Raw genomic sequence first — 26,386 nt, forward strand, 5'->3', positions numbered from 1 at the left:
TTTGACCAATTATAAAATATTAAACTAGACTCACACGTGTACTATATAGAAGGTGAATATGATAAATACAGAAGTCAGACAAGTTGATACCACATAATTCAGCTCAATAGTTAAAATAATTTTTCTAACATGTGCTTGGTAAGCATTCCATGTTTCTTATGACTTACTGTGAAGATCACATTTCCCTTTATATATGTTCCTACCATCCACTCAACTTTGATGAGGAGAAACAGACTACTTTGGGAGATAAATATAAGATTATTAGATAATATAATCATCACTTTAAGTAAGTAGGTATCTTATTGGATTTTGCTTTTCTATCATCTTTTCATACGTGTTTGACAGGCTTAATGCTAAAATATCTATCATAAAATGGCCCATGGACATACAAGGCAAATGATGGTAAAAAGAAAAAAAATCCTATAATAGAATCCCGAGTTTTATCAAGCCTAAGACTTAAATATTATATCACACTTTTATTTTGGATTTAAGGGATAACAAATTTTTGTCACTTGTTGTATGTCATAGATTTGATTTCTGCCCCTTTTCCCCATGTTTTTCATTCTTTAATCATATGAATGACAAAATTTTAAGACAAAGATTATGTTTTGAACTTAGGAAGAATTTTTAGTTTTGTACTCCTTCATTTTTGTTTCATATGTTTGTGGCAGTTAGCCTCTAGAAAGAGAAAGTAAAGTGTGTGAATAGCACTTGAATTTTACCCCTTCTTTAAGGTTGTATAAGGTATGGCCAGAAGTCCAGCCTCAAGTTTAAACACACCTACAAATACACTTTTAAAGGGATGGATGCACAGCTCACAATTTGCAAGGTCTTTTACTCTCTCTTCTCCATATTGTCCAGAGTCATAAAAACCAGAGAATAAATCTGCACGAGAAGAGACTATACTCTTTCATTTAGAAATCTCATGTACAGGTGCCCAGGCCATAGGACAGCAGCCCTCTGATTATATTTCAAGATGATAGTAATTTCCTGTCTTTCGTGCACACCTCCTGTTCAAGATGTGTGTTGGGGGGAGCATGCATGCATTTTTCTTTCATTGGAGTGGACATTCACACTTTTGGGGAAGAGTCAAGAAGCATACAGAGCAAAGTGTCCATGTGCTTTTGCTCCAGACCACTCACGGTCCTCTAATTGAGAATAGAATCTGGGGTTTCAAGGACATCACAGCTCACAGAAAAGTCTAGTGTCACAGACCTATATGCCATAACTATTAACATAATGCTTCTTGCTCCTCAAGAGGTAGGTTTATTTGGATTAGAATTCTGGTGTTCTGTAACCAGCCTTCAAAATGCCACTTGTAATTCCCTAATTTCCATGCATAGTTATGAGGCTAACTTTCCAAAAAAAATATGGTTTTTCTAATATTTTTCATTTTTTATAAACCCATTAAAATCCATACAGATAGAATGTATCAGGAACAAAAACTGTGCCATCTTCTCATGGTTTTTTTTTAGTAGATATTGTTCTAATTTTAGAAAAAGTATAAATTTGAGAGAAAAAAAATCAATTATCTCTTCTCCCACAGATATGAAATGGTTAAATCAAGAATCAAACAAAGATCTTCAGTTGATCTTAGTGGCAGATGCCTGTAATCCTAGTACCTGAGAGACTGAAACAGAAGGACTGGAGGTTCGAGACCAGGCTCAGCAACTGAGCAGGATTCAGCAATCATGTGAAACTGTTTTTCAGAAACAAAAATTTAAAAGGGCTGGGAGTGTATCCAGAGGTATAATGCCCCTTAGTTCAATACCCTGTACCACCACACTCATATGCACACACACACACACACACACACACACACACACACACACACACATCGCCTGTACCATCTGAGAGCTTTCATATTTTTAATATGACCTGCTATAATTTAATTGAAAGCACAAGAATCTCTGATTCTACTCTGCACCTAAATAAAGTTTCATAAGTATTATTCACAAATTAAAACTGTTAATGTGATTATATGTTTAAATATAGTTATGATATGCTTGTTTGTATTTTTCAGAGGATCTTCCATACTGTTTTCCAAAGTGGTTGCACTAATTTGCAATCCCACTAACAATGTAGTAGAGTTCCCACTTCTCCACCTGGCCAGCATTTTTTGTTGTTTGTGTTTTGAATGATTGCCATCTTAGTTGGAGTTAGGTGGAATATCAGGGTACTTTTTATTTACATCTGTCTGCTAATGATGGTGAGCACTTTTTCATACCACTCCTGGATATCTACCAAAAAGAAAGGAAAACAAACTACCAAAGTAATGCATGCGTATCTATGTTCATAGCTGCACAATTCATCATTGCTACATTTTGGAACCAGTCAAGATGTTCCTAAACAGATTAATGGATTACAAAAGTATGGGATATTTACATAATAAAATTTTACTCAAACATAGAGAAAAACACAATTACTTCATGTACAGGGAAATGGATGGAACTGGAGGATATTATGCTAAGTGAGATTAGTCAGTCACAAAAAATAAAAAATAGAATGCTCTCCATAATATGCAAAAGCTGAAGTGAAAATGGGTCATAGGAGGGACTCTAGATAAAGAAGGAGATTCTATAGATGAGCAAATAAGGTGACCTAACTGAGTAGATGGGAGGGAGAAAGGGCAAAGTCTCTAATGCACATTTACTTTTACAAATATATTAATATCAATTACTAAGCCAAACATGAGAAGGAGGGAGGAGAAGGAAACAGGATGGGAACTGGGTAGGGGCCAATCAGGTGATGTGCACATGTGTGTCTCCGCCATCTTGCATCCCATTAAGATGTATGGATACAGTGCACCAATAAAAAATTAAAAAATTATTTTCATCTAACACAATTGGAAACGTATGTAGAATGATAAAATATTGGTAGGACTTTTCAGAATAAATAAATAAAATGTTTGTGTAATTTAAAACAAAAAATAAATATATTTATGGACTTTGATATTCCTTATTATTTTATGTATATAAAGGCATAATTTAAACAAATTTACTCTTTCATCTGAAATATGGTACAAAAAGACATTTCTCTCCCCAATATTTTGTATTAATAAGATTTAAAAGAAAAGTATATGGGATTTTAGAATATGCTGCTATTTAAGCCTTGTTTTTAAAACATGGATGAGAATTTATTCCTTATGCTTTGCTTCTAGATAATTCTTGGTATTTTAGTTGTATTATCTTACTTTGGAATCTGCACAAAAGCTCTAAACCTCAAAGGCACGTTGGGATGAAAGGTTAAGTGCTTTGATTTCCATTATAATTTTTGGTGATGTAGCACCTTTCATGTAAGAATTCAAAAACATCCTCAAGAGATGATTTCATTATTCTGACTCTTTTGAGGCAACTAGAACCTACTTAGAGCTGGAAAAGTATAGACACAGAAAAGGTGATTAAGGGATGAAGGTTTTTCAAAGTAGAGACAAAAACTCACAATATACCTCAACTTTCCATTCTGTTCCTCTGAAAATGGAATTCACCCTGCCTAGAATGAGAAAGGTATGAATAAAGGTGTTATTTCTCCAGGATCATTTTGTATGATCAGTTTCTGTGCATGCCATATTATTCTGAAAAACAATGCTGGAAGAAATATAAGGAGGGTACAAAACAAGTAAAAGAGTGGATTTTATAGACAGATACAAACACAGTCTATGAAAAGATAAGTAGATTAGTCATGAGGGAGTCTCTGTAAAAACTCTTCACATCCAATATTTATATAAAACTTGTCCACACTACATTAGTTTTCTCTAGGTATCCATTACCTTTCCTCTCCATCATCGGTGGGCTGCCTATACCTTTCTCTTGGATTGTTACAAGCCATTTTCTTCCTCGCTCGTCTTCCTGTCCCAGGCTTTCTCCTCTTCAACCCAGCCTTTATTTACAGTTGAAGATATTTTTCTAAACATGCCTTTTTCTACTTCAAATCATTTAATGACTTTTTATGGAGCCAACAGGAGAAAAACATTTTTTATTGAGACTGACCCTCAGAAATAATGTGGTCTCAACATAAATTTCTGTCCACATGACATATATTCCATTCATGATCTCCAATTCTACTTTATTTTTAATTTTAGTTTAATTTTACTGGTGCACTCTTGTCTCCTATTATAATGTTGCTCAGAGCGATACCTACACATAGCACTTCCTTCTGACTCTCCCTCACTTACTCCCCTTTCTTATACACTATATTGAGATTGGCATTTGTATTCTTATATATGTACATATAGTCTGGCCCTACTTTAATCTTCACTTTAAACATTCTATGAAGCTAAACTTTTTCATATTCTCAAGAGAGCTGAAATATAATTTCTTTTTACCCTATTATTACAGATTTTTAAAATTCTCTTCCTTGTTAAACTCTAATGTCCTTTATGAAAATCTAAGAATCCATTTCTGTGTTCTGTGTTAAATTCTAATGTCCTTTATGAAAATCTAACAATTCATTTCTGTGAAAGGTATCAGTGCATGGTGCAGAAAAGAGCTGGAATTGGGATGTGGACATACATGGGAATTTATGACTGCAGTTACTATTATTATACAAGTTATTATCTTGAGAAACATGTAACACAATACTACACACATGCCTGTGTTTGTTCATATTTCTGTATTGTGTTGAATGCATATTTATGGCATCTTTCAAGAACATACAGCTCTCTTTGAGCTGCAATCCTTGGTTTATAAATGAGAACTTAGTGTTTAAAGTAGTTGGGACAAGGACATGGCTCCTGTAGGAGTAGCTTAAAGCCTTTATGATGGGGGCTTTTATATAAATGTTCTAGTTTTTTCTATCATCAGTGAGCTCAACATTAGAAGTAGCCTTTCAATCTTTATTACACAGGCTGTCAGAGGATCACGTGTTTTACAAAACAGTATCCTGTTAACTAATTCACTCAGTATTGACATCCATTATTCTGTGGTTTAAAATTTGGTTTGGTCACTCAAAAAGTCATGTTAAAGTTTGATACACCGTGTAATTTTCCAAGGGAGTAGAGACTTTAATATGTGACTAGGTTGCTAAAGGGGATTAATGTCCCCTTTAGGGAATGAATTTTCATTCTCATGAGACTACATTAGTCACTATGAGAGTAGATCGTTATAAAACCCTTGCATTTTATATCATCTGCATGTGCTCACCTGTTCTGCTTCCCTCACACCAGAGGCTGAGCTGATGCTAGTATCGTGTTCCCTAGACTCCCCAGTCTCCAAAATCACCAACCAAGAGAGGAACAAAGGAAGGAAGGAAGGAAGGAAGGAAGGAAGGAAGGAAGGAAGGAAGGAAGATGAAAAGAAAAAAGAATATTCCTTATTAATCACATAGTTTCAGGTACTTTGTTATAGCAACAGAAGATAGGCTAAAGTATGTTTCTGCCCGTTCTCACTCCCCACTTAACAACTAAAAGTTCTTTCTTTTTTTCTTCTTTCCTTTCTTCCTTTCTCCTTTTCTTTTTTGAGGATTCTGGGAATAAAATCCAGTGATCATTTACCAATGAGTCACCCAGACAGGCTTCTCTATTTTTTTATTTTAAAATGGAGTCTTGCTAAGTTGCTGAGGGTGGTCTTTAACTTAAAATCCTCCTGTCTCAGCATACCAAGTACAGAGATTACAAGTATGTGCCTGGCACTTCAAGAAATTTCTAATTTTTTCTATATACCAATTGCTTCCACTGAAAGGTATGTCTCAGAGAACTGATTCTAAAACAATTTATCATCCTCAGGGTACATGTTCCTCATTGAGGATCAAGTAAAATGACCTGACTTTCAGAATATTTCTTATAGCATTCAGTAAGAAGGTATTATGATGCTGTGTGATGGCAAACCTGTTTTATGTTTACACGGATGGGGTTCTTTTTAGCAAGTGGGCTTTTAGAAGTCTTCTTATTGCTATAATGTACAGAATGCCACCCAGAAAATAATTCAGTGACACCAAAATATAGAAAAAAGATAGAGTAGATACTCATTTTAAAGTGATAACTGTAAGGTCAAGTCAAAGGCATTTCTGACCTTAATAAGGAAAGCATATGGCTAGTACTTTGCAGAACAAATTGGAGGAAATTGAAACATCAGTAGCAGTCAGTTGACAAGGAGTGTTCTTGGACAATTTCTTCATTCAAAATCAAAAGTGACTATGTGTTGCAGTGTTGGACCTATGCCCTCCTCAAGGTCTTTGGTCTAATTTCCAAGTCTTTGATCCATATTAAATTGACTCTTATGCCAAGAAAATGGAATTTATTTCCAATTTTCTGCATATGGGTAACCAGTTTTGGCAACACCATTTGTTGACAGACTATCTTTCTTCCAATGTATGTTTTTGGCCCCTTTGTCAAATATGAATTGGCTATAAGTGTGTGGATTTGTTTCTGTGTCTTCTATTCTTCTCCATTGATCTATGTATCTGTTTTTGTGCCAGTACCATGCTGTTTTTATTACAATGGCTTTGTAGTATAGTTTAAAGCCAGGTATTGTGATTCCTTCTGCATGGTTTTTGTTGCTGAGAACACTTTGCTATTCTGGGTTTTTGTTGTTCCAAATAAATTTAAGGACTGTTTTTACTATGCCAAACTATGAAACCAGCCAAGATATCCATCAAAAGATGAATGGATTACAAAACTGTGGGATATGTATACAACGGGATTTTACTCAGCCATAAAAACACACAATTACATCATTTTCAGGGAAATGGATGGAACTGGAGGATATTATGCTAAGCAAGATTAGTCAGTCGCAAAAAGTAAGAAAGTGTATGCTTTCCCTAATATGTGAAAACTAAGGTGAAATGGGTCATAGGAGGAACTCCAGGTGAAAAAAGGAGATCCTATAGAGCATCAAACAAGTCAACCTAACTGAGGGGATGGGAGGGAGGAAGAAGGAAACTCTCTTTAGAGATGTACTTAAACATATCGATGTCAACTACTAAACCAAGTATGGGAAGGAGGGATGGGGAAGGAATGAGGTTGGGATTAGGTAGGCGCTAACTGGGCAATGTGTGCATGTATGTCTATACAAGTTTTTTATCCCATTATGATGTATGAATACACTGCGCCAATAAATAATTTTAAAAAATAAAATAAAAACATTAATTCTAAAAAAAAATCGAAACTGAGTATTCAGAGAAAAAGAAAAGCAACTTTAGAACTGGAAAGCTCAGGGAAAGCCCCTAAGTTGTACTGTGCAGAAGCATAGAGGAACAGGAAGGCAGAATGCTATAACAAATATCCTACAATGCTTTATGGGTATCTGGCACATAGTTGACATGCAATAAATGCAAGAAGCAAAGAAAGTTTGTGCTTATCCAGAAAAGAATCTGTTTATCGGGTTACAGTAACTTATTTTTATTTTTCAAAATACAAGGTTTGAAGGACTCCATAAAAACCACTAGAGACAGGACTATATCTGGTTATGTAATCTTATCCAAAATTACTGCATTTAAACTTGTCAGTAGTAGCCTTGGCAAAATAATGAATCATCACAAAAGATTAGCCTACATTCTTTACTGAGCATATATTTATGAGGCACTATTCTCACAATTTTGTATGGTTCCAAATAAAAATATATTAAAAAATAGGCCTGGGAGTGTAGCCCGGAGGTAGAGGGTTTCCAGGAACCACAGTACCACCAATAAATAAATAATTAAATAAATGAATAAAATAAAATGACTAAAATATAGGGCTAGGCCTGTAGCTCAGAGGTACAATTAGCCCCTGAGTTCCATCCCAGTACTGCAAAACACACATATATATGCACGTGCACACACACACACACACACACACACACACACACACACACACACATATATACAGGCCCTCTTTAATGTCGATCTCATCTCCGTCTTTTGTCCAGTCTTAAATCATATAGGACAGCTACCACTTTAAATCCCATATTAAAAATATGAAAACTGAGTCTCAATGAAATTAATTTGCCTCGCTTGGCTTCACAGATACTATGGAGCAGATTCATAATTTCAACCATTGCTGATCTCTAGTTATTTGCCCATTTTACAATAAAAGCTATGAGTAGGTCAGACAATAATAATATTTAATCGGTTTCAATAATTTGAGCCCACTGCTGTAGTAGAAAGAAGAAAATCTGATAGGCTCATATAGATGTTTGCAAAGGAATATACAGATAAATTACAGAGTTTTTGAAATATTTACCTGTCCCTCTGATACCACCCAATCTCTATAGCTCATTGAGTTTACCAACAGCCATGGTATTATGACTCATTCACTAACTGTACGGCCAAAATGTTCTCAAAATGATTCAAGCTTGCAGAAATTACTCACTGGAATATTCAAAGTTAAGAGTTTAGTATGTTAACTACAATACTAATTGTTCAATTAAAACTTACAAAAGCTTGACATTTTTAGTCAAGTTTACCTCTTACTAAATACAGTATTTAAAAGTGTTAAACAAATTCTATGCTTTCACCAAAAAGCATAGAAAAACCCCGCACATATCATGTTAAATTGCCCCAGCGTGTTCTCCTCCATGCATTTTTAAAATGTAATATTCCCCTTCTTCCCCTCACATCATTCATCTACACATTGAAATATGCCTACATTCTTCTGGTTACACAACTTATTGTATATATTTATTATGCTATAAATATATCTTCTATTTTTTCTTTCCAAACCCCTACTCTTTTTTTTATCTCAACTTGTCCTTCACAACTTGTTCTTAAATTACCTTTGAAAAAATACCATACCTTACCTTTCTTTTCTTTTCCTTTACTCTCCTCTCTTCTCTCTTTTTCCACTGATAAGTGTCATAAAGAGCATGAATCACTGATCTGCCCTACTCTCCTTTGCTGTGTTTTCTTTATAACAGCTTTTTTTTTTTTGAAGCACACACACACATACAAAAAATGCACATAGTTAATGTTTACAATTTTATGAGTTTGGGCATATTAACATGTTCCTGAATCATGAGCACAATGGAGACATATTCAGTACCTGTAAATGTTTTTTGTGCCTATTTTTTTCTTGTTGTTGAATATAATATTCTTAACTATAGGCTTTATGTTATAGAGCAGGTGTCTTGAATTTATTTATTATGCATCCTACTCTAACTTTATAATGTTTAAACAATTCTCTATTTTCTCTTTCTCCAAGCTGCTGGCAACTACTATTTTATCTCTGCTTCTATGAATGAATCTTTGATATTTCTTATCTGTGGAATCACACAGTTGACATGAAAATCCTAAAGAATTAAAAAACATTAAAAAGCCCTGTAACAACTAATAAATAAAACTCATTAAGTTGTAGGACACAAAACCAACATATTAAAGTCAAGTGTGTATTCCTATTTAATAACAGAGGCCTATCTGAGAAAAATTAATAAAATAATTACTTCTACAATAGCAGAAGAGAAACCAAATATGTAGGAATATAGTTAACTGAGGTGAAAAACACATGCTAGAAACTAAATTATTCATAGATAAAATTGAAAAAAAGGAATCTAATAACAAAGACATCTCAAGTTTATGGACAGAAAAGTTAATATTGTTCACATGATCTCCTTTCCCAAACTAAAGAATAATAAGTGCTATGCCATCAAAATTACAATGGCATGTATCACAAAATATAAAAAAATCTACAAATTATTAAAAAAACAGAAAAGAAAAGCAATATTGAGCTAGAAAAAAGCTGGATACACTGTACTTCCTTATTTATAATGTGTTGCAAAATTCTCGTAAGTAAAATAATATGATACTATCCTAAACACAGACATAAAGAAAGATAAAATGAAAAAGAGCGACCATAAATATGTCCATGCATATATTAAGGCCAAATGTATTTGATAAGGGCATCAACAATACACCCTTGAAGGAGTCTTTTCCATAACTGTGCTAAAGAATCTAGTGCTTCCCATGAAAAAGGATGAATTTCATTCATATCTGATACTTAAATTCAAATTCCTCATTGTATTTTAATGCAACCTGCACCTCCGTTCTCAGAAACATCATGTCTCCTCACATACAGGACATTCTTGTCTTCTACTTCATCCTACATTTCCTGGATCATGTTGTGTTTTCCTTGTTATATTCTACATTTTTCCTCATTTTATTCGGCACCTCTGATACATTTCCTGGCATATGATGAGTGCTCAATATAGGTTGAAAAGATGAAGACTGAATTGAAAAAAATGCAAACTAAAGGTGATAATTTCTATTTATTTTTTCTCTAAAATAGTCTTTGCTTATTTTGTTTTTTTCTATATCCTGGCACTAGATTTTAAGCTCTATGAGAATATAAGCTTATTTTATTTGTTTATACTTTTAGCTTTGGTGTTGAATATAGTACCTGGCTGCTGTTGAGGTCTTACTAAATATTAATTCTATAAATGTATGAATGAACATATACCCTGAAAAAAATATCAAATGATTGCAGGTTAAACTTGAGAGAGTTCTTGAGGAACAAGAGAATAGAGAAAAATAAAGAAAGATAGAGTGGTATCCTTTGTTGAGACAATATATGTGTTAGTACATAGGGGTGAGACTCTGCAGTCATGTAATAATGTGTTAGTAAGTATGAGTGTGTTTGTATTAGACCATGTAAGTAAACTATCATATGGCAAAACATGTGTGTTTATTTGTGTCTATCCAAAGGTATAAATTAATCCTATATAGTTTCTGCTTTGAAAATAAGGTGATGAATATCGGAAGAAAAAGTTTTGCTTTAGTATAAATACAAGCAGTAGTAGTAGAGGACAAACATCAGTGTCTGATGGTATCTTCACAACAATGTTTCTAAGCTTCTGTTTATGTGGATCAATCAAAACCTAGATTTTTTTTGCTGTTGTTGCACATTTTTTAAGGGAAAGTAGGAATAGTAAGTGAATCACAAGTTCATAGACCTTCAGTGTGTCAGTGTGTTTTTTTTTTTTTTTTTTTTTTTGGTGGTACTGGGGTTCCTGGAAACCCTTCTACCTCTGGGCTACACTCCAGACCTATTTTATACTTTTTTATATTTGGAAACAGGGTCTCTTAAGCCAGCGCAGCTGGCTTCAAACCTGTGCAATCCTCCTGTCTCTACCTCCCAAGCATGGGGATTACAAGCGTGTGACACCACGCCCGGCTTCAGTGTGGTCTTAAGGAGTGTGTACAGAGATTTTTACTCCGGTAGCTCCAATGTTTGATCAAAGGTATACGAGTAGCTGTGCTCCCCTGCTAGAACCTCCAAACAAGCTCTCAAGGTCCATTTGTAGGAGAACAGAGGGTAGTCAAGCTTCCAAGACTCCAGACACATCCAAATATAAATAAAAACAGCCAGATAAAAGTTAATAAATGGTGAATATCTGAGCTATATTCAAGCCTAGCACTATTGATTCTTCCGTCCTTCCATAGGCATCCTGTGTGGCACTCAGTTTCTCCTCTCTCTGTCTCTCTGTCTCTGTCTCTGTCTCTCTCTCTCTCTCTCTCTCTCTCTCTCTCTCTCTCTCTCTCAATTCTGCTAGCTTCCACTTTGGAGGAAGGACAGGCTTTAAATTACATTTTTAGTATACTTTATTGGTGTGCTGTCATATCACATCATGATGTAATCCAGAGTAATAGGTACATATATGCACACAGCACTTAGCGACCTTTTCTGTGTCCCTTCCCAACTCCTCCCCTTCCCCATACATGATATTCAGAATGTCACAGATAATTTCATGTAAGTAGATTATGTCAATTAAAGTGTTTTCTTCATCCATTCTCTCTTTCCTCACCCAACTACATCTGTATCATAAAATATCTTCATTGTTCCACTGGAGTTTCTCTTGTATCCTTATAATTTCCTACCTTCTAAATATGAGGGAAAACATATGACTCTTCACTATCTATGAATGGCTAATCTCACTCAATATAATGCTCTCCAGGTCCATTAATTTCCCTGTAAATGACATAATTTTATTCTTTATTGCAGAGTAGAATTGCATTGTGTGCATATGCCATAATTCTGTAATCCATTTACCTGTTGCTGGACATCTACATTAGTTTCATAGTTTGGCTATTTTGACTTTTGCTGTTATAATCATGGATATGTGTGTATTACTAAAAGATTCTGATTTTGATCCCTTTGGAAAGACACCCAGGAGTGGTATAAATGGATCCAACGATGGGTGCATTACAAGCTTTCTGAGAACTTTTTACATGGATCTCCATGGCTGCAGTATTTTACAATCCCAACAATGTAAAAGAATTTCTGTTTCTCCAATGGTTGCTACAACAAGTTGTATATTATTCTTCATAATTCATTTGATTGCTTTACATACTAAGATGTTTAGCTTTGTTCTATACTAACCTTCTCCCTATCTTCAAACACCCTTCTCAAAAGACCATTTCTGGTCTTCCACAAATGCTGTACCTGAGACATAATGTTTGTCTTTGTCCTTTCTCTCTGACACATGACTTCCTGAAGTATGACATGTGCTCCTGGAATCTGTGTGTCCTCCAGCCAAAGGCTATATTCTATTCCTTTCAACATCAACACCTGTTTGATCTTTTTATTATCACCGTGAGTAAATGTTGTGCTAAGCCTTGAGTCTTTTTATTTCTTCATTTCATCAATTTGCAATTTACTATCATTCATTTTTAACTTGTTATGTAATATATAGACCTACACTAGTCATCTGGAGAACTCAGACAACACACATTATAAGCATAGTGTAATGAAACAATATGATGGCTAAGAAATTACATGATGTCACAAAGAAACTTTTGAGATGTGTGGAGAATAAAAGACATGAAAACACGTTATATATTTTTCTTCTTACCATATGAATCTGTCTTGAAGTCAACAATTTGTTTTATTTTTGTATGCATATATTTGTTTATCTGACTGCCTCATTTCGAGGAGAGTGGCCAAATGGTACCAGATGAGCATGCCCAGTTCAACACAAAATACATTCCCTGGTGTTGTGGCCACTACGACCACACACCACATGTATAACACTTCTTTCAAATGGTCGATCCCATTCATAGCATCAGTGTGAAAGGAAAAAGAGTTCATGACATCTGGAAGGAGAGGAATTTGGGTTGTAACAGATTTTTCTCCCTTTTCATTTTCCTCTTCTTCTTCACTAGTTAAATCTAGGTGGCACTTTTACTCAGAGAGGGCTACTGTTTTTCCTTGACCATGTTATGACCCTTATTTCCAAGAGCTGACTCAGATGTCAGAATCTTGAATGATTTCAGAGTTCTTTGGCCATTCTCCTTCTCCTGCCTCGTTACTGTTGCTGTGGAATTTATCTTTGGTTATCTTTTTCCAACTCATAAAGCCTTTTGTATTTATCAAACCAGATAATCCAGGGGTGAGGAAGAGTGCCAGCATGATTCTTTGAAGAACACCCTGAGAAGCCCTCGACATTTTCTATTTCTACACCAACCATGACCCTTCAGCTCAACTCACTTAGAATGAAGAGAAAGCACTCAGCTGTGTTCTGAAGACATTTAGACCTTTTCTGTTTCTTGATGAAGATGGGGAAAGAAGGATAGATTTGAAACTATTACAGTTCAGATACAGACCAAGGTCGAGACTGCATTCAAAAGAAAATACTAATGCAGGGTTGTTTTTCCTTTAGTTGCTAGCTACACTCCCACCTCCTTCTGCAATCTTTCCCCAAGTACACACAGAAAAGCAGAACTTAGAGAATTCCCATGGCTTTGACATCCATATATATATATATATATATATATATATATATATATATATATATATATATATTGTGTGTGTGTGTGTGTGTTATGCAAGGGAAGACAATTTTACACAAGTGGCCCACTTCTCCTGATTTCCACACTAAAGTGTGAGCCTGAATGTAATTATAATGCATAATTATTTTGTTCTACACTCTTTGGTATGTTATTGGAAATCCTAAATGATTAAATGATTTTCATAAAGTCACACAGAGACTTCACACAATGAAACAGTATTCTATACTATAAAGAAATATAAGGTTTTGATGTTAAACCAAACAATATCTGATTCTGGTTCTTTTCCTTGCAATACTAATGATTTTGAGAATGTTTTGTAAACTAATTTTCAACTCATTATTTTAATAAAGTAGAAATGAAATAGTCACCTCACTATGTAGTACTGAGAATTCAACAACATGGATTAAGAATATAAAAAATATACTATAGTAATTATTGCAATCCTAGCCCACAGTGGCTGTACAATATTTTAACCAGATTTCCTAGTCATTGTGAACAAAATACCTGACAAGAACAACATAGAGAAAGCAAGGTTTATTTGGGTTCAGCTTTCTAGAGGCTCATTCCACAGCAGGCAGGCTCCAAGGCAGAAACCTGAGAGTAAGCCTGGCAGAGAGATGCAGCTCTCACATGATGATGGATGGAAGCAGGGAGAGTGACAGGAAGCAGCCAGGGACATATATAGTCCCCAAAGCCACAGCCTTTGCATCCACACCTTCCAGCAATGGAAACCAGTTGCATTGACATAACATGGGTTTGTGAGGACATTTTAAATCAAATTCAAAATTATATTTGCTAGTTGTTGACATGCCATCCTTTTTATGCCCAAGCAACATTGACTTACATTATACTCACCATGCTACTTGAAATAGAGTTTTGCTATATGCCTTATCCCAGCCCTGGGTGCTCAAGGGAGCCCAGCCAATGCTGGGCACAGTGAGAAAACTGCCCATTCTCCTCTATGACAGGGTTAAGGGGTCTCCTTTTATTTTTGTCGATGTCCTTCACTTTGAAAGGTTACAAGTTATATAGATTCTCAGAAAGTGTTTGGAAGCTGGGCGTGGTGGCGCACGATTGTAATCCCCGGGCTTGGGAGGTGGAGACAGGAGGATCACAGGTTCAAAGCCAGCCCACTGCTTTAAGAGACCCTGTTTCCAAAAAATAAAAAAAAGTATAAAATAGATCTGGAAGGGTAGCCCGGAGGTAGAGGGGCTTCCAGGAAACCCAGTACCATCAAAGAAAGAAAGAAAGAAAGAAAGAAAGAAAGAAAGAAAGAAAGAAAGAAAGAAAGAGCTTGGAAAAGACTAGGAAAGTGTGTGGCATTATGTGGCCATCTTTAGCACTCCTGAAGTGACAGGTTTGTGGTTGGTTAAGGCACTTACTCCATGAGAAGCAAGAATTTCTTTAGGACTTAAAAAGTGAAAAGTTAACTATCACAGACCAGGGCTCAGGTAAACATTAATCCTGAATTCCCCTAAAAACAAAATGTCAATACATCATAGTACCATGCACCTAGACAATGTTCTTCACCTGATACCCCTTCAAATGATTACAGAGCACCTAACCCCTGGCATTCACACCCATCAGATAGACCAGCTCTGAGATGCTTGTCCTCTATCTAGACCTTAATTCCCCTTCTTCCTGATCTCACAAGACTTAGAGGTAAGCATATTTATCATGAAAAAAAAAACTATTTTTTCTTTTTTTTCTTTTACTCTCCCTATTATAGTCCTGAGCACTCTTGATGTACAAAAGCTGGGGCCCAAAGCACTTAAAGCACCTCAGTGTGTTTCTTTTCTTGCTTTTCAAAGTCAGTGAGGATCCTTATTTGGAAACGCAGTGTCCTGGTGTCTACTCACAAACGGAAGGGATTTTATTTGGTCCAGGAAAGCTTCAAACATTCCCTAGATAAAAGTAAATAAAACAGTGAGTTTTTGCTGTAAACAAAGTTTGATGGTCTGTTTTCTATTGAAAATCTAAATTGAACTTTTAAAAGCTTGGATATTAATAAGTATTTGTGGGATTCAAATGATCTGAAACAAAAGAGATAACTACTGCAGAGGCACAGAGTTGGTTCTATGCAAAACCTGGAAGGTTTTTTTTTGTTTTGTTTTGTTTTTCTAGATCTTACCTCTCTCCTGGACTCACACATTCACTGGCTGGTTGTTAATCAGTTTGAAGCTGATGAGATAATTTCAAATTTAGCACCTGCTTGCCAATGTTTCTCCTGTAGAATACTTCTTCCTGTCAAGTTCTACTCCTATGCTTTCCAGAGACACATGAAATCTTTCATTTAGAGGCTCAGAAATAACTAGTAAACACAGCCACACCTTAACAAGGGATAGAGAGATAAAGAGAGAATTCAGCGTCAAGTGGATTTAGTGTTAAATCCGGATTGAGTATATTTTATTTTATCCCCTTGGTCAGTTAGCTTACAATCATTCTGCATGTGACTTTACTCACATGTAAGTTGGGGAATATGACTATCACTGCACTAACGTGTGTATATGTGAAGATCAAATCCAACAGGCTCTATGAAATCTTATTGTACTTGCTTATACATGCACACCACACACTTACACTCAAACACAAATACATACAGTTGTGAAGCTAAGAATAGTACTATGCAAAGACAAAAACTATTTTGGTATTCATTTATCTTTATTTTAAGTTGAGTTGTGACTAGCTAAATTGATTGGATCCTGTTTTTCATTTGTTCTAACATATTTATTAACATTTTTCCTCTTTTTTCTTACTCTTGACTCTCATTACCTTGTGGGAAGCCATTAAGGTTTTCCCCTAAAAGAGTATTTCTGACTCAGCTGGCTGTCCTTCGCCCAGAGTCAACAAGGTTTGGGGTTATGGAAAGTTCAAAGTACAAGGTCTGAAAGAAGATCAGATGGTGATGGCACAAGGGTACTGATTAACCTACCCATAATGTATGTGGTTTGGATTGGTCTTTATTGTATTCTGGTGGTGATAGCACAGGGATATTGATTGACCTGTAACTGTATAAAAACCTCTAGAAAAATAAACCCATTGTCAGCTCAATAGAGAATACTGACCCAGGAGTAGTTGTCAACCAGTAGAGATATTGACCCAGGAGCTGGAATCAGACAGTAGAGATAGTAGGCCGGTGGTTTTCCCATGTTAGAATTAAATATTCTTTGAATCAAATTCTAAGAGTTAAATTTTTCATCCTCATGCCTCTCTTCAGAACCTGTACTTTTGCCGCCTGGCTCCGGCATTACCTACAATGTATTTTTTTAAGCACCAAATCAAATTCCTTTGTCTGAATCTTTTACATCTAATATATTTCTAGTCTCAGTTCATTGAGTACCAAGTTCAAGTATTCCCAATTAGTTAATAACATGAACTTCAGATCAATGTGGGTTTAAGTTTATCTCTTCTATTTGTCAACTGTGCAAAATTAGTTATGATTAATGTCTTAAAACCTTGTTTTCTACATAATTTAAAAATAAGCTATATATTATCTTAAAATAGCTATCATCTGTTCACTGAAGACTAAAAATTAACATATATGTGTAAATAGTAATGTGTATCATACATGGGCATATATCTATATATTTGATATGTAAGAGATAGACTACTTTCTACCTAACACATCCTAACACAAACAATTATATAAAATATGTAGCCAAAAATACTAAAAACATATCATTAGGTGAAATCACTGAAGCTAATATATTAAACATAAGAAGTAACTTGTAACCACAGCACAGCATAGTGATGTGCTGTCTAAGATGAAAATTTCATGTGTTTTTTCCATCCCAGGAAACATTTTCCAACCATCCTTTTCACCCATATTGCAATTCACCATATGAGCATTCATGTCTGGAAGATTGGCAAAGGGAAACCTATCTGTGCTTTCAAAGCCATCTGACTTGCCAGAAACACAAGCAAAGGACAGTGACAAATCTCTGAGACAATAGCAGTCGGCGGGTTCAGGGAGGTGAGGGATCTGTTATCTGATATGAACTGCTCATTCATGGAAGGTGAGTGAACTCTTTAAGGGTTGCCATTTAGTTCATGGGAAAGATAATTTACCGAACACGACCCAGTGCGAGGGCTGCTGAAGTTGTCCATGTGGGTAAGCAGACTGCTCTCGTTTATTCTTCCTTGTTCATCGAAAGCTGGATGGGCCCAAGCATTAATAAGACATGACAAGTGATTCATTCACACTCAGGAAGCTAACGCCCCTTGGGCAGTGACTACTCCCTATTTCCCATGCGCACACTTTTGTTGGATGAGTGTTTTTGCTTTGTTTTCCAATGGGATTGGTGTCATACTGGCATTGTGGGAGATTACCATCCTTGGATCTTCTCAGACTCAAATTTGAACCTGGCTCAACCACTCATTCCAGTGTAACCTCAGGAAAATATCTTCCTCACTTCAGGAAATAATAGATTTGTTATTCAAAACAGAATGTGTTATCTATCCATAGAAAAATTGACTTCAAAGACTGACATCATCAAATTAAGAGCTTCTCCCCATCAAAAGATAACCCAAAGATTAGCCGGGGCACTTAAACAGATGGTGTAATTAATTTGTACCAGACCAATAAGGAAGCAGTAGACAACCCACAAAAAGGTAGATTTACAAAGTGAAAATGAAAATGGCAAACAAAAATGTGAAAAAGTGATTAACTTTATTAGCAACTAGAGAAAGACAGTTCGATTTTCTTCTATAAACACTGGTTTTACTTATTTCAACGCTTTTTTTAAATCATTAACATGTAATATTTTTCCTTTCTAATTTTACAGCTTATGAGACAACTTATTTGGTAAGTTTAGTAGGAAATCCCTTAATACAGAGTAAAATTATTTAATAATATTCAATAGCCAAGGCTTGACAAAAAAGTCAATAATAAAAATCTACTTAGCACAGAAAGAGAAAGGAGCTACATTAACTTGATAAAATAGACCCAGAAAATAAGCACATAAATATATTTAATGGTAAAAAATTGAGTACTTTTTTTAAGATCAGAAAATTAAAAAACATGGGAACAAGACATTCATATCTGTTATTGTACAGGGTACTCTAGGAAGGTTCATATAAAAATAAAAACAAATACAATATTCAAAATAAAGAAAAAATCATATTCTTAAGTTTTGGTTTAACTACTTAATACAATTAAATCTACATATATAATATTTCAACTAGTAGGAGATTGTTGTCCACTTACTGAAAGTTATAATGATATGCAAAATTAATGGCATGGCTCTTCCTCATCAAAATAATTTAAAATTTTAATTAAAATAAGTGTTAAAATATCATCAATATATTCAGTATTCATAAATAAATCTACCAATAGTTTGCATGGTTATCAAGAATATATAGAACTTTAAAATATTAAAGAAGACAATGACATATGACAAATATTTTCTAATAAATTATTATGTTAATGGAAAATAACATATTTGAAGAAATTTATTTTTACAAATATATGTATATGTGTTTTATATTCACTATATATATATATATATATATATATATATATATATATATATATATATATAATTTAAATTGTGAACAAATCCCAACAGAACCTTTTGGGGATGGAGACAATTGGTACAAAATATTTACAAAAATGCAAAGCATAAAAATGTTATTTTTTGGAAATGAAAAGCATGAGTGATTTTTCTTACAAGGCAATAAATATTCTTGTAAATATAAATTAGTTAAAATACTTAGTCTTTGATATAAAATGGAGATTAAATTCATAGAACAGAATAAAGGCAAGGTACAAAGATCCCTGGCTGTTTGGAAATTTTATTCATGAAATAACTGACATTACTAGGCTAGTGGAAAAAGAACATTTGTGTGTGAAAAATTCTTGGGAAGTTAGTGTTCCACATTAAAATTAAATAAAATCAGAGCTCTACTTCACATGGTGTGAAATGATTTATTCTAAGTGGATTAACGGCCTAAAGGTGAAGAGCAAAATTATTCAACTTGTAGAAAGTAATATAAAAACTATTTTTTTCACCTTAGAAACTATATTTCTACCTTGGGCTAGGAAAAAACTTTTAAATCAAGAGCAAAAATATTCCAAAAGTAAAGAAATATATTAATAATTTTCATGGCAATAAATTAAATACAGTAGTATGTCAAAAGACATAAAAAGAAGAAAAATATAGGTGCAAATTATGACAAGGTAGGTTTGTAAAATGTAAAGCTGAAATTATACGTACTAAAAAGTATAAAGAATAGCATCAATTTTATAATAAAAAGCCAACTATGTAAACAATTAAAAGCCTAAACGATACCATTCACATAGGAAGTATCTTAAATGCCTCCAAAATGTATGGAAAGTTGACCAGCCTTAGTTGTCTTCTGAGAATGATTCCTGAAATCCCACTGTGGTGCCATGTCACAGCCACCATAATGGCAAAAATAACAATCACAGATTCGTCCTCCGAGGTGGTGCAAGCCTGTGATCGCAGTACTTAGGAGCCTGAGACAGGAGCTTCTCAGGTTGTGGACAGTCTCGGCTACCTCAGAACGACCTCTGCAACTTAGTGCGAACCTATTTCCAAATAAAAAATAAAACAGGGCTTGAGTGTACAGATAGAATATCTCTGGGTTCAATTCCTAGTAACACACACACACACACACAGATACACACACACACTGTAGCCTGTAGGTAGCACCTGGTTTGAATTCTCAGTACCCCCCACACACATCAAAACAAAGAAAAAACAAATAGAAAGATGAAGGAAAAAAAGAAGGTATTTAAGTTTTGGCAGTAATAGAATGCACTGTAACACTGCTGGTGAGAAGGAGGGAACATACATTGGTCCAATGATTGCTGAAGAGTGTACCTTTATACAGGAAAGTAAGAGTGATACATGCCAAGTAGATGTTTTGGCCTAAGAAAGAAGCCTATGTGCAGGATGGTATAGTGCTGAGAAGCCTGTTGTGTTCCCCCGACTGATTCCTCAGTAAAACCCAGTAAAGCAGGTCAACCTGCAAGAAACTGTCCATTGGGGCTATATCTGGAGTCAAGGTGACGCCAAGGGTTTGCACAGCATTGCACAACGTGTCCTAAACACCTGTCACATCCAAACTCCCCTCCTAGGAAGACACGCTAGAGAGACTCTTGTAGGAATACACCAGGAGGTACGTAGAAGAGAATTTTAATTGAGTAGTACAGAATGCACAACAGTAAAAATAAAAGAATGAATTATGAGCTCATGAAAAGCATGGATGAATATCAGAGAAATAAATTCAAGCAAACTAAGAATGTTATAACACACAGTATGCTACCATATGGAAAGTCTAAATGCATGAAAAACCAAACACAATAAATATAAAGCAAGGGCAAGCTGCATTTGATGAATGCAAAGTAAAAAGTAATAATAATCAACACAAATTGAAGAACAGCATTTACTTATAAGAGGAGGTAAATAGAATTGAATTTCAGAAAGAAAGTTTAATTGAATTTCAGAAAGACATAAGTACAACTTTAAAGCCAATGAACTTTAAGTAAAACTCTGAAGTCAGATATGTAATTGACTTTAAAACACACACAGGCACTCATACTTTTTGAACTTGAAGGTTTATTTCATTAATTTATAAACTTAATAACATTTTATATGTTTTTCTTTTTACATTCCTGGTTATTAATAAAAATATAATTAATAAAAATGTAGAAAAATTGAAGAATTTGTCTTAACACTTACTGATTTTATTGCCATGCTTATCAATTTCTCCTTGTTGATATACTCTGAATCTTAAATTATTTATATAAATATTACATTTTGACGGGCGTGGTGGCACATGCTTGTAATCCCAGCATTCGAGAGGCTGAGACTGAAGGATCACGGTTCGCAGACAGCCTCAGCTACTTAGTGAGACCCTCCACAACTTAGTGAGACCCTGTTTCAAAAATAAAAAGAATAAAAAATAGGGCAGAAGGTGTAGCTCGGAGGTAAAATACCTTTGGGTTCCATCCCCAAACCTAAATATTACATTTTTATTTCTTTTTATTTTTGTGGTACTACTATTTGGACCCAGCAACTCTCTATTTCTTAGCTACACCCTCCATCCCAGATCCATTTCATTTATTTATTTATTTTATTTTGAAACTGGGTCTCATTTCATTGTGGAGGGCCTTGCTAATTTACTGAGGCTGGCCACAAACCTGTGATCTTCCTGGCTCAGCTTCCCATACCCTGTAATTACCACCAAACTTAGTTAATACTACATTATTTTCAACATTTTGTATAATTAAAATGTTTTCTATTCTTTCTGATTTTAGAATTTATGAAATATCTTAGGTAAACCAACCACCATTTGATTGATAAATAATATTCATAATAATGGTGATGATGATTATAATGACAAGTCTTTCCTTCCCTCCCATGTGGTTATGCACATTTGTGATCATGACTCTGCTTTGCATAGGCATGAGGATTGGGAGGCATCTGACCATCAGTGTGTTTGGTTTTACCCCACATGGTGCTTAAAACCCCAATGAGCATACCATTAGAATGGACATATGCTCCTCAGTTAGCCATGAACTCAGTGACTTAGTGACTTGCCCAGTTAGCGTCACTCATTTGGTTTCCTACCTTGGTGACTATGCACATTTGTGATTGTAACTTTGCTTTGTTGGGAGGGAGTATTACAATGCTGTGAAAGACAGACTCTTACCCTCAAAGTGAGTCTGCCTCACCTCAGTATGACTCTGGCACATACTCTGTCTTTATTATCTCTTCTTTGCTGCTTTCTCCTTCTAAGAAGATGATTCAAAGAGTTAGGTATGCTTTATAATTCTTTTTTATGCCAATGAGAGAGTGCAAGGAGATTTGAAGAGAAGCAAATGTCCTGAGAAAGCAGAAGCAGCTGGTAAAGGAAGCAACATTTCCAGATTCAGAAAATTCAAATAAGAGATTGGGTTGCCTCTCTGAATTAGTACTGAGGCCTGATATGAAGGATGTTTTACAATGTAATTACAAAGTTATATTGGTAAGCCTGGACACTGACAGAGGAGGGACAGAGTTGGATAAAAAGAGAAAGAGAATAAGGTCAAGAAAGAGGAAAAAAAGGGTTCAAAAGGAGCTGATCATGAGACGTTCAGAATTTAAGAGGGTGGTATGATTCTTCTTCCTGAGGCTGGAGAAAATGAACTAAAACAAGTATTGTGCCTTTACTGAAAGACAAAGGAAAATAATTAGAAGAAGAATGAGCAACTGGCATCCTTTGCCTCTGAAAATAATTAGATAGTTGAGGGCATATGATCTAGAGGCAGATTTTACAGATGCGGATCCTTCTGTGTCATCTACTATTTGTGTGACAATAGTTTAATTCTTTGGTCCTCACAGCCTCCTGTTTCTGCTCTCCCAAGATAGAAATATTGCGCCTTATAGAAACAACCTCACAAAGATGATAAGCTGGGATAAAATCAGGTGTGTAACTAAGGGCTTGGGACAGAGCAAACATACACTACTAACTTTATTTTTGTTATATATCCTTCATGAGTTATATATTTATTTATACATTCACTGCTATTATTAGTATTATTAGAAAACTAACAAGTTACTGAGCAGCTCCTGAAAGCCTGTTAACTTCATCCTCACTATTTATTTTCAAATTCCCAGGTAGTCATATATAACTGGTTTTAATGTGATTTGGTACTTCTTTATGTTATAGGCACAAATTTTAAATTTAGTTTATTCCCCAAGGCCTCCGTCCTTGAAAACAAAGGAAGGTATGTTTGGGGCATTCCTGAGCACAACATCATTAAATGGACACAGATAACAGATCCACAACACCCTTCTGGTTTGATTTTTGGCAACTTACTGCTTCATATGGTACAAATAATCATAAAATTAAATAGCACTCACTTATAGTTTTATAGCAATTGCTCACATTGCCTTTGCAAAGTTTCTCATAATAACTTCATATCTAATTAGTATGTAATCTTCAGGTATAAATAACACTGTAATTACTCTGTAATCTGTAATTATAATAAACTTGAAGGCAAGGTATCCACATATGAGTGGATGTAAGAATGAATTTAAGCAGTCTAAAATAATTCAACCCTTCTAATAAATAAAGAAAAGGATTCTGTGGAAAAATTTCAATGCTATTAAGTATAAGTGAAAATATATAAAACTTGATCATGGAATATCTATGTCTCCATAATGTATTTTACAATAAATATATTGGAAAAATAGCAATAGCTAATTATTTCTTACTCATTATGATTGAGCAAAGGTGTTGTGAACACAGGTCGGAAAAAAGACTGTTCCTGCTCTTATGATATTAGTATTCAACTTGGGAACCAAAAGCATTATTCTATAATCTAAGAATTACTCTAAAATTTTCTTACTATACATGAAGAGTTATGATTGGATATTAGTAAATAACTTTAAAATCATGAAAGTAATAAAGTTGAATTTAAACTGTAAGTTTTCAGAAGAAAATAATATATTCTTGTGCTACCACTATTCTATAATACTAATCAAACTATTTGAAAAAGAAATAGTTAGAAACTACTGGCCCAACTAACCAAGAATTTAATCTCAAATATCTCAATTCAAGTAGGCAAGAAAGAGAAGGATTTTCACAGATCAGTAAAAGGAGGGAAAGAAAGAGAAGAAAGGATTGGACACAGAATTCTCTTCTTTTTGAGGTACTTACTGGAAACACATATAAAAGAAATACAGACAAAATATATTTCTCATTTTATAAAAGAGAAGCCCTGCTTTCAATTTAAAAAAATTGAGATATGGAACTCTACAGACAAAAAGGGATAAGATGGAATTATGTGAGCCTAAGTACAGTTAAGCTCACATTAAAAAAAAAAAAAACAAACAAGGACATAAAGAAAAAATAATATGATTATGACCAAGACTGCATTAGGTTAATTCTAGGCCCTGTCCCTCTACCAGTGGGATTTGGTGAGGAAGCTTTTCTATTTCAAAACTAGCATCTGCTTCACACAGAAGATGATTCTGAGGAAGGGTCTGTTTCCTTCAGCATTCCAGCCATTGACTTTCCACGTGTTTAGGATCCTAACTGAATAGAATGGTTTGCTTGTTTCCAGTTGTCATGATTGCGTCTGACTTTAAAATATGAATCTTGTTTATTAGAGGTTTAAGTTTCAGCAAGAGCTTCAGCCCTGCAAGCCATGACTACAGTGAGTGAATAATAAATTTTAATAAAACTCACAAATATGAAGTGTAGCACCAGGGACACCTGGGGTCCTTCATGTTAGTTTGTATGAGTGATTCAAGTATAAGAAAATGATAGATGTTTTCTCTTTACAGGATAGTTGAAATATGTCAGAATATGAATAAATACTGTCTATATAATCTTTTAGTCAACAGTCATTTGGGGGCACCTTCTACATGTTTAGGCGATAGAGGTAATGGTGACATTGTAAATACCTGTCTTAATTGCTAATAATAAACTCCATATTTAAGTACAACAGGAGCTTGACCAAAGACTTGGTTTGTGAGAGAGTGGCCAGTAATAGATACCAAAAGGATTCAAAATAATGGGTCAGTGATATTTGAGTGCCATGGATGGAAAATTCAAAGTGGAAGTCTCAGCACTCAAAATTTAAGTCAATATGACAGGGAAGAGGTATTAATTCAATAAATGTAGGGAATTGACAGTGAAAGTGTTCACCTCGGACATGGTCATTTGTGAATGGGAAAATGGCAGGTAGACTCAGATGTACTGGACAGTATTTGATAGCAAAAAACAGAATCAACTTGGTCAACTTAGAATCTCCAGTAACTCGGAAGACTTCGTGTAGGATTGTTTCTAGCCTCACAAGGATCAGAAACCTCAAATTATTATTATTTTTTTCTTGGTGGTACTTGGGGTGGAACCTAGGGGCTTTCTACCTCCGGGCTAAACTCTCATAACTATTGTATATTTTATTTGGGAATAAGGTCTCACTAAGTTGCTGAGAGCCTCACTAAGTAGCTGAGGCTGGCTTCGGACCTGTGCCATCCTCCTGTCTCAGCCTCCCAAGCGCGGGGATTACAAGCGTGCGCCACCACGCCCGGCCTATGTTTCTGTTTTAATGTTGCTGTCCTTGAAGTCTCCCTATGCCTAGGAAACCTTTCCCCAACAAAAAGCCAGCCTCTTTGTGTTCCAATACTATGAATAACATGGCTTGGGGGTTTCTGAATAAGAAGAAGAATGCTTTCTCAAGAGTTCCAGAAAACCTTCTGAGTAGTTGTTTCTTCTTCCCCATCTATGTTCAAGAGGATGCATTACCCAATGTTGATGGTACATTAAGCCTCCTGCTCCACATGAACTTGGTGTGGAGAGGATGGCTCCTAGAGGCAAACCAAGTGCTATTATCAGGAGAGGGAAGAAAGGACATGACACAGGCAAATGCATCCTCTGCAGGGATCATAAAATTTTCTCTCTCATATATTCATATCTGCTAATCCCTCCAGATATACCTGCTCACATACCTTAGACTGTATAATTATAAGTTCTCTATATATAGTTAGCCAAAACACTAGGACTCTATTAGGCAAATGGTAAAAATTAAATGTAGGCAAGATAAAATAAAAACGCTTAGATACATATAAAAAACATAAAATGGAAATTAGAACAATAATGAGAAACTATGTTTCAACATAACTTAGCAAAATTTTTCTATTAAATGAATAGCTGATATACTGAAAATTATTAC

Source organism: Muscardinus avellanarius, assembly GCF_963383645.1.
Source record: "Muscardinus avellanarius genome assembly, chromosome: 4".
NCBI lineage: Eukaryota > Metazoa > Chordata > Mammalia > Rodentia > Gliridae > Muscardinus > Muscardinus avellanarius.